The sequence below is a fragment of the Pseudorca crassidens genome, chromosome 3, assembly GCF_039906515.1.
Source record: "Pseudorca crassidens isolate mPseCra1 chromosome 3, mPseCra1.hap1, whole genome shotgun sequence".
NCBI classification, from domain to species: domain Eukaryota; kingdom Metazoa; phylum Chordata; class Mammalia; order Artiodactyla; family Delphinidae; genus Pseudorca; species Pseudorca crassidens.
The window spans coordinates 61,095,724-61,109,690 of NC_090298.1; the positions used below are offsets into that span (position 1 = coordinate 61,095,724).

Sequence of the window (13,967 nt, forward strand, 5' to 3'; positions counted from 1 at the left end):
TCTGACATGAGCTCCTGGGCACAGAAGCGCTCTAGTTAAAGGTGTGGGCTACAGCATGAGGCTCCATAAGTCAGAAAGAGAAAAACAAATACCGTATGCTAACACATATATATGGAATCTAAAAAAAAAAAGAAGAAAAAAAATGGTCAGAAGAACCTAAGGGCAAGACGGGAATAAAGATGCAGACCTACTAGAGAATGGACTTGAGGATACGGGGAGGGGAAAGGGTAATCTGGGACAAAGTGAGAGAGTGGCATGGACATATATACACTACCAAGCGTAAAATAGATAGCTAGTGGGAAGCAGCCACATAGCACCGGGAGATCAGCTTGGTGCTTTGTGACCACCTAGAGGGGTGGGATAGGGAGAGTGGGAGGGAGGGAGATGCAAGAGGGAAGAGATATGGGGACATATGTATATGTATAACTGATTCACTTTGTTATAAAGCAGCAACTAACACACTATTGTAAAGCAATTATATTCCAATAAAGATGTTAAAGAAAAAGATTAATAGGAAAATAGAAAAGAAATTGGGATAAATAAATATGACCTTAAACAATAAGATTCTAAAAAAAGAAAAAGTATATTGGTCTTTTTAAGACACTGCCAAATTGTTTTCCAAAGTGCCTGTAACATGCTACATTCTCATCCCAACCACTGCATCAGTTTTTACTAGAATAAATGGTTAATGGTGAACTTATGAGCAGGAAGTATGGTGTGGAGGAGAGCTGAAGAAGACTCTCTACCACCAGCACCACTGTGATAACAAGGATGCTGGGGAGTCAGATTGGACCAATCGAACAAAGGGGAGGGTCGGAGTAAGAATATCCACAGGGTCAGATACAGGGATGGAACCAGGTCGGGGAGGAAACATCAAAGTGCTGAACCTAGGAAACCTCACAGGCCCCAGGGACTGCCTTGGGTCAGCTTGCAGTGAAGATGCCGTAGAGACAAGCTTCTTACTGGTTTAAGTGACCCAGCAGGCCTTGGATAGAGAGCTGAGTCTTTGATATAATAATAGTACAGTGATAACGGCAACCAAAATTTATATAGTACTTACTTTACACTAAGTACTGTTCTAAGCACTTTACGTATAAATTTATTTAATTTTCACACCAACCCAGGAGATAGATGGGTCCTGTTTTTGCTAACCAAGACCCTAAAGCAGAGGTTAAGTGACTTGCCCAAGATCACCCAACTAGTAAGTGGCAAAGCCAGGATTCAAATAGAGGCCATCCTCTTAACCACTAAGCTAACCTCCTCTCATTGTCATCCTTGTCACCTATGCCTGGGTCAGCTCAGGACGTTACTGACCACAGTGAGGGGCTGGAAAGCTTGAGTCAGGAGAGACAAGACCCTTGTTGAAAACTTAACAGAAAAAAAATCCCAGAGGCATAGGCCACAGTTTCCCTCTCAGGATCCCACCCGAGAGTCAGTATAAGCATAGGGCAAGGAGGTAATGGTAAATGTAAAGGGAGCCCTATGTGGAATATTTCTTAAATTGCTTAAAACAAACCTCCAAAACTCATCTCTCAAGCTCTGTAACTACTACTTGAGTCGTGTCCAAGATAGTTCCAATAGTAATGAACTAGAACCTTCCATGTAGGTTTTGCATGATTATAACTACTCTGTTGGTTTCAGTAGGATATTTTTCTACCAAATTAGCAAGATGTTGTACAAACTAACAAAAGTTTAAAGAATGAATAGTGTATAAAATAAAATAAAATAATCTTTTTGGTTTGGGGAACATTAAAATGAAATAGAAAAGTATGTTGAAACCAAAGCATCTCCATCAACACTTTGTGACGTTTCAATAACTTTATACACAAAATATTAGATTCCTTAAGGAGGCATGTGGGTAATCTCCTTCTTCTCCTCGTTATCGACCTCATCAATAGTGACTATTTATTGAGCATCCATTGTCCGTCTGATCATAAAGAAGATAATGCCCAGCCTTCAGGGACTCAAGAGGTCAGAGAATGGAGTGAGGTGATCATCCTTGGGCCTCCTTTGCCTACCTCATTTCCCTTTCTCTTTGGTCTTCATTTCCTAGGGAGGCTGTGTGTGTACTTACATGCTGTATCATTATCTCATTTGATCTTCATATCAGTCATGGGAAATAGGCACATTATTATCCTCATTTCACAGAAAAGGAAACTGAGGTTTAAAGTTTACCTAACTTATCCAAGGTCATTCTGAGTAGAATCTGTGTTTTTACCACTATGTATTTTTTCTCCCTCTTTCTCTCTCCCATCACCTTTTTTTGTTAGTTTTGTTTTTGATTGAATAAAGATTCTTTAAATTCTATAGTGCTTTTTTTCTCCCTCTTTCTCTCTCCCATCACCTTTTTTTAATATTTTTTTACTGAATAAAGATTCTTTAAATTCTGTAGTGCTTTACAAGTTTCAAAAGTTTCACACACATGATTTTATATAATCCCATAATAACCTTTTGCCCCCTACCCCTGTAGTGCCCCTCCCCCCCCACTGGTAACCTCCAGCTTGTTCTCTATATCTGTGAGTCTGCTTTTTTTTTTTAGTAGGTCTCTATTGGAGTATAACTGCTTCACAATACTGTGTTAGTTTCTGTTGCACAACAAAGTGAATCAGCCATATGCATACATATGTCCCCATATCCCCTCCCTCCCACCCTCCCTATCCCACCCCTCTAGGTCGTCGCAAAGCACCGAGCCAGTCTCCCTGTGCTATGCTGCTGCTTCCCACCAGCCAACTATTTTACATTCGGTAGTGTATATATGTCGATACTACTCTCACTCCGCCCCAGCTTTGCCCTCCCACCCCATGTCATCAAGTCCGTTCTCTATGCCTACCTCTTTATTCCTGCCCTACAGCTAGATTCATCACTACCATTTTTGTTTTTTTAGATTCCATATATATGTGTTAGCATACAGTATTTGTTTTTCTTTTTCTGACTTACTTCACTCTGTATGACAGACTCTAGGTCCATCCACCTCATTACAAATAACTCAGTTTTGTTTCTTTTCATGGCTGAGTAATATTCCATTGTATATATGTGCCACATCTTCTTTATCCATTCATCTGTCGATGGACATTTAGGTTGGTTCCATGTCCTGACTATTGTAAATAGTGCTGCAATGAATATTGTGGTGCATGACTCTTTATGAATTAGGGTTTTCTCAGGGTATATGCCCAGTAGTGGGATTGCTGGGTCGTATGGTAGTTCTGTTTTTAGTTTTTTATGGAATCTCCATACTGTTTTCCATAGTGGTTGTATCAATTTACATTCCTACCAATAGTGTAGGATGGTTCCCTTTTCTCCACACCCTTTCCAGCATTTATGGTTTCTAGCTGTTTTGATAAAGGCCATTGTGACTGGCATAAGGTGATAACTCATTGTAATTTTGATTTGCATTTCTCTAATCACTAGTGATGTTGAGCATCTTTTCATGTGCCTCTTGGCCATCTGTTATGTCTTCCTTGGTGAAATGTCTATTTAGGTCTTCCACCCATTTTTTAACTGGATTGTTTGTTTTTTTGATATTGAGCTCCATGAGCTGTTTGTATATTTTGGAGATTAATCCTTTGTCTGTTGTTTCATTTGCAAATATTTTCTCCCATTCTGAGGGTTGTCCTTTTGTCTTATTTACGGTTTCCTTTGCTGTGCAAGAGCTTTTTTTTTTTTTTTTTGGTACGTGGGCCTCTCACTGTTGTGGCCTCTCCCGTTGCGGAGCACAGGCTCCGGACGTGCAGGCTCAGTGGCCATGGCTCACAGGCCCAGCCGCTCCACGGCATGTGGGATCGTCCTGGACCGGGGCACGAACCCGTGTCCCCTGCATTAGCAGGCGGACTCTCAACCACTGCACCACCAGGGAAGCCCTGTGCAAAAGCTTTTAAGTTTAATTAAGTCCCATTTGTTTATTTTTGTTTTTATTTCTGTTACTCTAGGAGGTGGATCAAAAAAGATCTTGCTGTGGTTTATGTCAAAGAGTGTTTTTCCTATGTTTTCCTCTAAACGTTTTATAATGTCTGGTCTTACATTTAAGTCTTTAATCCATTTGGAGTTTATTTTGGTGTATGGTGTTAGGGAGTGTTCTAATTTCATTCTTTTACATGCAGCTCTCCAGTTTTCCCAGCACCACTTATTGAAGAGGCTGTCTTTTCTCCATTGTATGTTCTTACCTCCTTCGTCATAAATTAGGTGCCTATATGTGCATGGGTTTATCTCTGGGAATTCTATTCTGTACCATTGATCTATATTTCTGTTTTTGTGGCAGTAAAATACTATTTGATTACTGTAGCTTTGTGGTATAGTTTGAAGTCAGGGAGCCTGATTCCTCCAGCTCCGTTTTTCTTTCTCAAGATTGCTTTGGCTATTCGGGGTCTTTTGTGTTTCCATATGAATTGTGAGATTTTTTGTTCTAGTTCTGTGAAGAATGCCATTGGTAGTTTGATAAGGATTGCATTGAATCTGTAGATTGCTTTGGGTAGTGTGGTCATTTCCACAATATTGCTTCTTCCAATCCAAGAACATGGTATATTTCTCCATCTGTTTATGTCATCTTGATTTCTTTCATCAGTGTTTTATAGTTTTCTGAGTACAAGTCTTTTGTCTCCTTAGGCAGGTTTATTCGTAGGTATTTTATTCTTATTGTTGCAATGGTAAATGGGAATGTTTTCTTAATATCTCTTTCTGATTTTTCGTTGTTGGTATATAGGAATGCCAGAGATTTCTGTACATTAATTTTGTATCCTGCAACCTTACCAAATTCATTGATTAGCTCTAGTAGTTTTCTGGTGGCATCTTTAGGATTTTCTATGTATAGTATCATGTCATCAGCAAACAGTGACAGTTTTACTTCTTCTTTTCCAATTTGTATTCCTTTTATTCCTTTTTCTTCTCTGATTGCCATAGCTAGGACTTCCAAAACTATGTTGAATAAGAGTGGTGAGAGTGGACATCCTTGTCTTGTGTCTGATCCTAGTGGAAATACTTTCAGTTTTTCACCATTGAGTATGATGCTTGCTGTGGGTTTGTCATATATGGCCTTTATTATGTTGAGGTAGGTTCCCTCTATGCCCATTTTCTGGAGAGTTTTTATCATAAATCAGTGTTGAATTTTGTCAAAAGCTTTTCCTGCATCTATTGAGGTGATCATATGGTTTTTAATCCTTAATTTGTTAATGTGGGGTATCACATTGATTGATTTGTGTATATTGAAGAGTCCTTGCATCCCTGGGATAAATCCCACTTGATCGTGGTGTAAGATCCTTTTAATGTGCTGTTGGATTCTGTTTGCTAGTATTTTGTTGAGGATTTTTGCATCTATGTTCATCAATGATATTGGTCTATAATTTTCTCTTTTTGTGATATCTTTTTCTGGTTTTGGTGTCAGGGTGATAGTGGCTTCATAGAATGAATTTGGGAGTGTTTCTCCCTCTGCAATTTTTTGGAAGAGTTTGAGAAGTTTTGGTGTTAGCTCTTCTCTAAATATTTGATAGAATTTGCCTGTGAAGCCATCTGGTCCTGGGCTTTTGTTTGTTGGAAGGTTTTAAATTATGGTTTCAGTTTTATTACTTTTGATAGGTCCCTTTATATTTTCTAATTCTTCCTGGTTCAGTCTTGGAAAATTTTACCTTTCCAAGAATTTGTCCATTTCTTCGTGGTTTTCCATTTTATTGGCATATAATTGTTTGTAGTAGTCTCTTAGAACCCTTTGTATTTTTGCAGTGTCAGTTGTGATTTCTCCTATTTCATTTATAATTTTATTGATTTGTGTTCTCTCCCTTATTTTGTTGATGAGTCTGGCTAAGGGTTTATCAATTTTGTTTATCTTCTCAAAGAACCAGCTTTTAGTTTTATTGATCTTTGCTATTGTTTTCTTCATTTCTATTTCATTTATTTCTTCTCTGATCGCTATGATTTCTTTCCTTCTACTGACTTTGGGGTTTCTTTGTTCTTCTTTCTCTAGTTGTTTTAAGTGTAGGGTTAGATTGTTTATTTGAGATTTTTCTTGTTTCTTGTGGTAAGATTGAATTGCTATAAACTTTCCTCTTAGAACTGCTTTTGCACATCCCATAGGTTTTGGACATTGTGTTTCTGTTGTCATTTGTTTCTACATATTTTTTTAGGTCTTCTTGATTTCTTCAATGATCTCTTGGTTATGTAGTAGTGCACTGTTTAGCCTCCATGTATTTGTGTTTTTTACAGTTTTTTCCTGTAATTGATTTCCAGTCTCATAGCATTGTGGTCAGAAAAGATGCTTGATATGATTTCAATTTTCTTAAAGTTTCCAAGGCTTGATTTGTGACCCAAGATGTGATCTATCCTGGGGAATGTTCCATGTGCACTTGAGAAAAAAGTGTATTCTGCCACTTTTGGGTGGAATGTTCTGTAAATATCAATTAGATCTATCTGGTCTATTGTGTCATTTAAAGCTTGTGTTTCCTTCTTTATTTTCTGTTTGGATGATCTGTCCATTGGTGTAAGTGGTGTGTTAAAGTCCCCTACTATTATTGTGTTACTGTCAGTTTTTCCTTTCATGGTTGTTAGCATTTGCCTTATGTATTGAGGTGCTCCTATGTTGGGTGCATAAACATTTATGATGTTATGTCTTCTTCTTGGATTGGTCCTTTGATCATTATGCAGTGTCCCTCCTTATCTCCTGTAGCAGTCTTTATTTTAAAGTCTGTTTTATCTGATATGAGTATTGCTACTCCAGCTTTCTTTTGATTTCCATTTGCATGTAATATCTTTTTCCATCCCTTCACTTTCAGTCTGTATGTGTTCCTAGGTCTGAAATGGGTCTCTTGTAGACAGCATATATATGGGTCTTGTTTTTGTATTCATTCAGCCAGCCTGTGTCTTTTGGTTGGAGCATTTAATCCATTTACATTCAAGGTTATTGTTAATATGTATGTTCCTATTACCATTTTCTTAATTGTTTTGGGTTTGTTTTTGTGTGTCTTTTTCTTCTCTTGTGTTTCCCGCTTGAAGAAGTTTCTTTAGCATTTGCTGTAAAGCTGGTTTGATGGTGCTGAATTCTCTTAGCTTTTGCTAGTCTGAAAAGCTTTTGACTTCTCCATCTAATCTGAATGAGATCCTTGCTGGGTAGAGTAATCTTGGTTGTAGGTTTTTCTCTTTCATCACTTTAAGTATATCCTGCCACTCCCTTCTGGCCTGCAGAGTTTCCACTGAAAAGTCAGCCGATAACCTTATGGGGATTCCTTTGTATATTATTTTTTGTTTTTCCCTTGCTGCTTTTAATATTTTTTCTTTGAATTTAATTTTTGTTAGTTTGTTTAATATGTGTCTTGGTGTGTTTTTCTAGAGTTTATCCTGTATGAGATTCTCTGTGCTTCCTGGACTTGGGTGACTATTTCCTTTCCCATGTTAGGGAAGTTTTCCACTATAATCTCTTCCAGTATTTTCTCAGACCCTTTCTTTTTCTTTTCTTCTTCTGGGAGCCCTATAATTCGAATGTTGGTGCATTTAGTGTTGCCCCAGAGGTCTCTGAAGTTGTCCTCAATTCATTTCATTCTTTTTTCTTTATTTTGCTCCTTGGCAGTCATTTCCACCATTTTGTCTTCCAGCTCACTTATTCGTTCTTCTGCCTCCGTTATTCTGTTATTGATTCCTTCTAGTGTATTTTTCTTTTTTTTTTCCTTCTAGTGTATTTTTCATTTCAGTTATTGTGTTGTTCATCTCTGTTTGTTTGTTCTTTAGTTTTTCTAGATCTTTGTTAAACATTTCTTGTATTTTCTCAATCCGCTCTTCCATTCTATTTCCGAGGTTCTGGATCATCTTTACTATCATTACTCTGAATTCTTTTTCAGATAGGTTGCCTATTTTCTCTTCATTTATTTGGTCTTGTAGGGTTTTGCCTTTTCTCCTTCATCTGTGACATATTTTTTTGCCGTCTCATTTTTTTTTTTTTTTAATGAGTGGGATTGTGTTCCTGTTTTACTGGTTGCTTGGCCTGAGGCTTCCAACACTGTAGTTTGTAGGCCATTGGGTAGAGCTGGGTCTTGGTGCTGAGATGAGGAACTCTGTGAGACCTCACTGCCATGAATACTCCCTGTTGTCTGAGGCTCTCTGTTAGTCCAATGGTTCAGATTCAGAGCTCCCACCACAGGAGCTTCCGCCCAACCCGGGCTCGCAAATCAAGATCCTGCAAGCTGTGTGGGGTGGCCAGAAAAAGAAAAAAGGAACAATAACAAAGTAAAAAGTAAAATTAGACTAGGAAACTAGCAGATATGTTAGAAAGAATGTAAAAATAATGTAGATGAATCAACAACCAGAAGGTACATCAGTACCACAATAGTAAAAAAGCGGAGGAGGGAAAAGAAAAAAAGGGAGGGGGGAAGGCCTTGGCTGTGGAGAGCAGGGCCTAAGCAAGGATGAGGTTTGGGCAGTGGGTGGGATCAATGCTCAGGACCCACAGGGCTGGAAAAGGCCCTGGGGGCTGTGGGGGGTGGGGCTTAGGCTCAAGGAACAGAAGGGGCCCAGGTGTGCCCCCTACCCCTGGTCTCAGAGGGCAGGGGACCTCACCTGGGAGCCCAGCAGGCTTCCTGGGCTTGAAGGGGTGGTGCAAACACCCTCCTCTCCTCTCCTGCTCCTCTGATCTGGGGTCTGGGAGGGCCCCTCCTGCCTGCCTCTCCTGATCTCCCTGGCCTCCCTCCTATGCCCCCAGGGCCCATGCAGCCTGAAGCGGGCTTTGGAGTGGGGGAACCGGCTTGGGAGCTCAGCAGGCTCCCTGGCCCAAGTGGGCCAGGCGATCGCCCTCCACTCCTCTCCAGCTCCTCCCGGAGAGTCCCTCCCATCTGCCTCTCCTGATCTCCCTGGCCTCAGGGGTGCCGATCTTGTCTGGCCTCGACTTCTCCTCCCACCTTGGTCCCCTGGCATCCTACCGGTTCACTCTGGGGTTCCTCCCATGTCTCCTTGGGGGTCAGAGTCCCCTGCCAGCAGCTGGCAGGCACCCTGGTTGTGGGGAGACGGTAACTGTTCGTCTTCTCACACTGCCATCTTGACTCCTCCCCTGCTTTTTTTTTAATTCACTAGTTTGTTGTATTTTTTTATTTCACATATAAGTGATATCTTACGGTATTTGTCTTTCTCTGTTTGACTTATTTAGCATAATGCCCTCCAGGTCCATCCATGTTGTTGCAAATGGCAAAATTTTATTCTTTTTTTATGGCTGAGTAGTATTCTACTGTTTATATATACCACATCTTTATCCATTCACCTGTTGATGGACACTTAGATTGCTTCCATACCTTGGCAATTTGTAAATAATGCTGCTGTGAATATCGGGGGTGCATGTATCTTTTCAAATTAGTGTTTTTGTTTTTTTAGGATACATACCTAGGAGTGAAATTACTGGGCCATATGGTAGTTCTCTATTTAGTTTTTTGAGAAACCTTCGTACATTCCCACCAACAGTATATGAGGGTCCCCTTTTCTCCACATCCTCGTCAACATTTGTTATTTGTTTTTTTTTTGGTGATAGCCATTCTGACAGGTGTGAGGTGATACCTCGTTGTGGTTTTGATTTGCATTTCCCTGCTGATTAGCGATGTCCCATCACCTTTTCTTTCCTCCTCAACTGGTCATAATATAAAAACAACAGTGTTTTTCAGGTCGTTTGATGGATTTTTTGCACTTCATGCTCGATCTACAGACCTACCTTGTTGATCCAAGATGGCTGAGCGTGTCACTCAGGGGACATGGCACAGACCATACTTAGATGCTTCTGTTGCAGGGATCTGCCAGCTGCAGCTGAGGACCAAATCTGGCTCGCTGCCAATTGTTTTACAGCTTATGACTTAAGAAAGACTTCTACGTTTCTTTTGAAAAAAAAGAATAGAATGTTTTTGTGACAGGTGAAAATTATATGGAATTCAAGTTTCAGTGAACATGAATAATTTCAATGAAACAGCTACACTCATCCATTTGCATATTGTCTGTGGCTGATCTCACACTACAATGGCAGCGTGGAGTAGTTGTGACAGAGACCAAGTGGCCTGCAAAACCAAAAATAGTTACTATCTGGCCCTTTACAGAAAAAGTTTGCCTGCCTATGGTCTGCTGGAGGAGATTGGAGAACGATGAGCTTCTGGAGGAGAGGGACTGAGCTTTATAACAGAGAGTGAGGCAGCAGGCAGCATGATGTACTCCCTGGTAAGAGTGTTTCGGGCTCTGGATTTGACTTCCACTCCACCAGTGACAGCCTGTGTGACCTTGGCCAAGATGCTTAACCTGTCTGTGCTTCTGTTTCTATATCTGTAAAATGGGGATAATAATAGTTCCCACCTCATAGGTTGTTATAAGGATTATATTTATATGCAAAATATTTAAACAATGCTTTACATATAAATATAATGCACAAAAAAGATGATTAATGTTCATCCTGGTGTCATGGACATTTTTTCTAGGCAAAGTACAGCAGGCCCCTAGTAGTCCCCAAAACTTGGCCTCTTTGGTTAGCACCCCACACTCAGAATTATGAGACTCTCTGGCCCCCTGAGACCCTTTGTCCCCAGCACAGACTCTGGTGGCCCTTTCTCCTCTTTCTCCTGGGCCAGCAGCTCCCTACCCCAGCCCCTCCATAAGGCTCCTGGCTCTCTTCCAGGGCCCCACTGAGAGCCATGATGTTGGTACTTCAGTCATATGCTGGGGCCCAAACTTGGGCTATGTTGTTCTCACATGGACCTCCCTCCACGTCATATCACAATGACTGCATCCCTTTTGGCCCTGTGGGGCCACAGCCATGACCCTTAGTCCTGTGGGCAGATAGAGCTTTGCTTTATGGCCCATGTCATGTGTGAGGGCTGCCCCACATATTCATCACTATTTCTTCTATGGACCACATACCACACGCCTGGTCTTAGGCTAGGTGTTCTACTCACAACATCATTAATCCTCATGAAATCCCTCCTGAGTTGCACTATACTTATCTTGGGGAGGAGTGTCACGACACTTGGGATGAGTCCCTCTCTTGGATCTAGGCTAAAACATGGCCTCCCTGGGGGCCAGTGTTCTGTAGAGGTTTCGTTTCCCTCAGTTAAGGTAGAACTCATGTCCTCATTCTGACAACTGTGGTTCCTTTCTGCCCCTTACCCTTGGCTGCCTTATTCACCCATCCCTATAATATGCTGTCCAGGGACCCATGCAGGAAATTCTGAGGTTGCAAGTAAGCAAACAGAGAAAAATCCAAGGCATGTTACATGACATTGTTTGGGTTAACAGCACAGCTAGGCCATACCTGGCCCTTCCACATTGGAGAGCTGAAGAAACAGAGTTGCAGAGAGGTGAAGTGACACTCCCTGTTACAGCTGGCCTTCCAAACCCAGCTCTGACTCTGCAACTAAGGAAGGTTCCTGGCAGAGATGGAAAGTGAAGCGGTTATAAGTGTTCACTAGACCACCAGCTCCATGAGGTCAGGGATTGTTGCCTGTTTTATTCACGGTTGGATCCCAAGGGCCTAGAGCAGTACTGGGTTTGTGATCAGCTCTCAACAAGTATTGGTTGGAGTCATAGTGATTGTTGTTTGGCCAAGGTGCAGAGAAACTTGAAGCTTCCTATTTGGACAGGGAGCATGGGAGAGAACATAGCTGTACACTGAGTGGGATGCTTTATATCCTCAATAATTAAATTGAAACTGCAAATTAAATTAGCTTGTTTAATGAGCTGCAGTTTCTTCCCCATCCACAACACAATCACTGGCCTTGGGTGACAAAACCTTCCTCACCCCACTATATGTTGTCCAGGCAGGAAACACTCTGTGTCTACTCTGTGATGAAGCAAAGGGTGTTATGTCCACCCAGACAGCCCCTTAGATGCACTTGCAGAATCCTTTTGTCTGTGGGGAAAGGGATATCCAAATCTCTGGAAATTCACACATCAAACACGGTGCTATGGACTGAATTGTGTCCCCGCCAAAATTCATGTGTTGAAGCCCCTGTCCCTCACCATGACTCTGTTGGAGTTGGGGCCTTTAGGGAGGTGATTAAGGTGAAATGAGGTCGTAAAAGTGGACCCCTGATACAGTAGGATTAGTATCCATATAAGATGAGACACCAGAGTGTTCACTGGCTCTCTCTGCTGTGTGAGGACACAGTAAGAAGGTGGAAAGCCAGGGAGAGGATTTTCACCAGAAACCCAATCTGATGACACCTTAAAAATGGACTTCCCAGGGACTTCCCTAGTGGTCCAGTGGTAAAGAATCCTCCTTCCAATGCAGGAGACCCGAATTCGAACCCTGGTCAGGGAACTAAGATCCCACGTGCTGCGGGGCAGCAAAGCCCGCATGCCACAACTACAGAGCCCACCCGCCCTGCAGCCTGTGCGCCACGACTAGAGAAGAGAAAACCACATGCCACAACTAGGGAGAAGTCCACGTGCCGCATGAAAAATCCCGCATGCCTCAACGAAGATCCCATGTGCCACAACTAAGACCCAATGCAGCCAAAAATAAATAAATAAATCTTAAAAAAATATATATGGACTTCCCAGAACTACAAGAAAGTAAACTTCTGTTGTTTGAACCACCTAGTGTGTGGCTTTTGTTACGGTATCCTGAGCTGACCGATACACATGGTTTCTCAGTATTCATCCATTGACATAACTAGGATCTGGCTGGAAAGGTCTTTACATCTTCAACAGCAGAAGCAGAATTCTCCAAATGATGCCACTAATACTTAATAAATTGTATCCAAATAAATAGCACGTATAGTGGTCCATATTTTTACAACTGGAAAAACTGCATTTAATTATTTTCTGTATAAAATGTTTACCATACACTTTAATTCTCACAGTTGTGCTGTGCTATTGTGCAAGTTAAGGAAATTTGGGCTCAGAGAGGTTGAATGAGTGTGTAAGACCACACAGCGTATGAGTGGCAAAGTTGAACCCCAGCACAGGCCTGTGACTCTTCGACAGGGCCGTTTACACTTAGGGACATCGTTCAGAATCTCTGACCTATCTTGGTCATATCTACCAAGTGGCAAAAAAGAGCTCAAAATAAAGTGCTGTAACTCAAGGAGAAATCAGGCACATTTAGAAGCAAGGTTTGTCTTTGTCCTTAATTCACCTGACAGCATTTTCTGGAGTCATGGATGTGTGGGATGGAACATGCCACATTTGCAGCAATTATGAGGCAGAATAAGAAGAGTTGGGGAAGGTGTTAGCAGCCTCTGGACCATCAGCTGTCAACGCCGCTTGCTCTCAGTCACCTGAAGCATGCCGCTTTAGAAACACTTCATTTTCCACTGATGAAAATGAGAAGCATTAAGTTTGGGGGGGCAAGCATTTCAGCACAAAAGAACTCATTTGGCTGAAGTGTCTGCAAGCGTGGACTGGATTCTTTGGAAAACACGAAGGTTTGTGAAAACAAAAACAGCAGTTACAAGCTGGTGCAGGCCTTGTATAAGAAGATGTGTACGGAGGTCTCTTCTGTTGGTCAGGCTGTGTGCACACATCCCCGTTATATAATTACTGCTTTTCTCAGTTGCCTCCATTTTAAAAAGAAATCAGCATAAGCACAAGCAACACGACAAAACTAATATCTAAGTGGAAAAGCGTGCACCTGTGAGCTACTTCTTTCTCATCAGACTGGAAGGCAGTATAAGAAATTCACAGTTATTGCATGTCTGCTCGATGTCAGGCTCCATGCTGGGCTCTTTAGGTGGGTTTATTGTATTTTTGTCTTCATAGCAACCTTGTGATGTAGACACAAATTAATAAATAAGTAGTAAAATAACTTGTTCAAGGTTTTTCTCTTTTAAAGTTGGGAATTGAAACAAGGTCATATGAGTCAGAAATCCTTGCTCACTGTTGATGGGGCCCAATTACTCCCCTTTCCTTGTTCCCTCTCTGATGATTCAGGGAAGAGGCAAGGCCCTCCTGCTGCTAACTGTATGAGGATGGGGGACCAGGGTAAAATGTCCATCTTTGCTGCTTAATGAACAAGTCCTCTTGAGGTTCTAGCG

At 41.5% G+C, this 13,967-nt stretch overlaps 1 protein-coding gene across 3 annotated transcripts in view; it reads left to right on the top strand.

Moving 5' to 3' along the window:
- Positions 1-13,967, top strand: part of PDE8B (phosphodiesterase 8B) — a 286,354-nt gene that overhangs the window by 70,080 nt on the left and 202,307 nt on the right. The window lies entirely within an intron of this gene.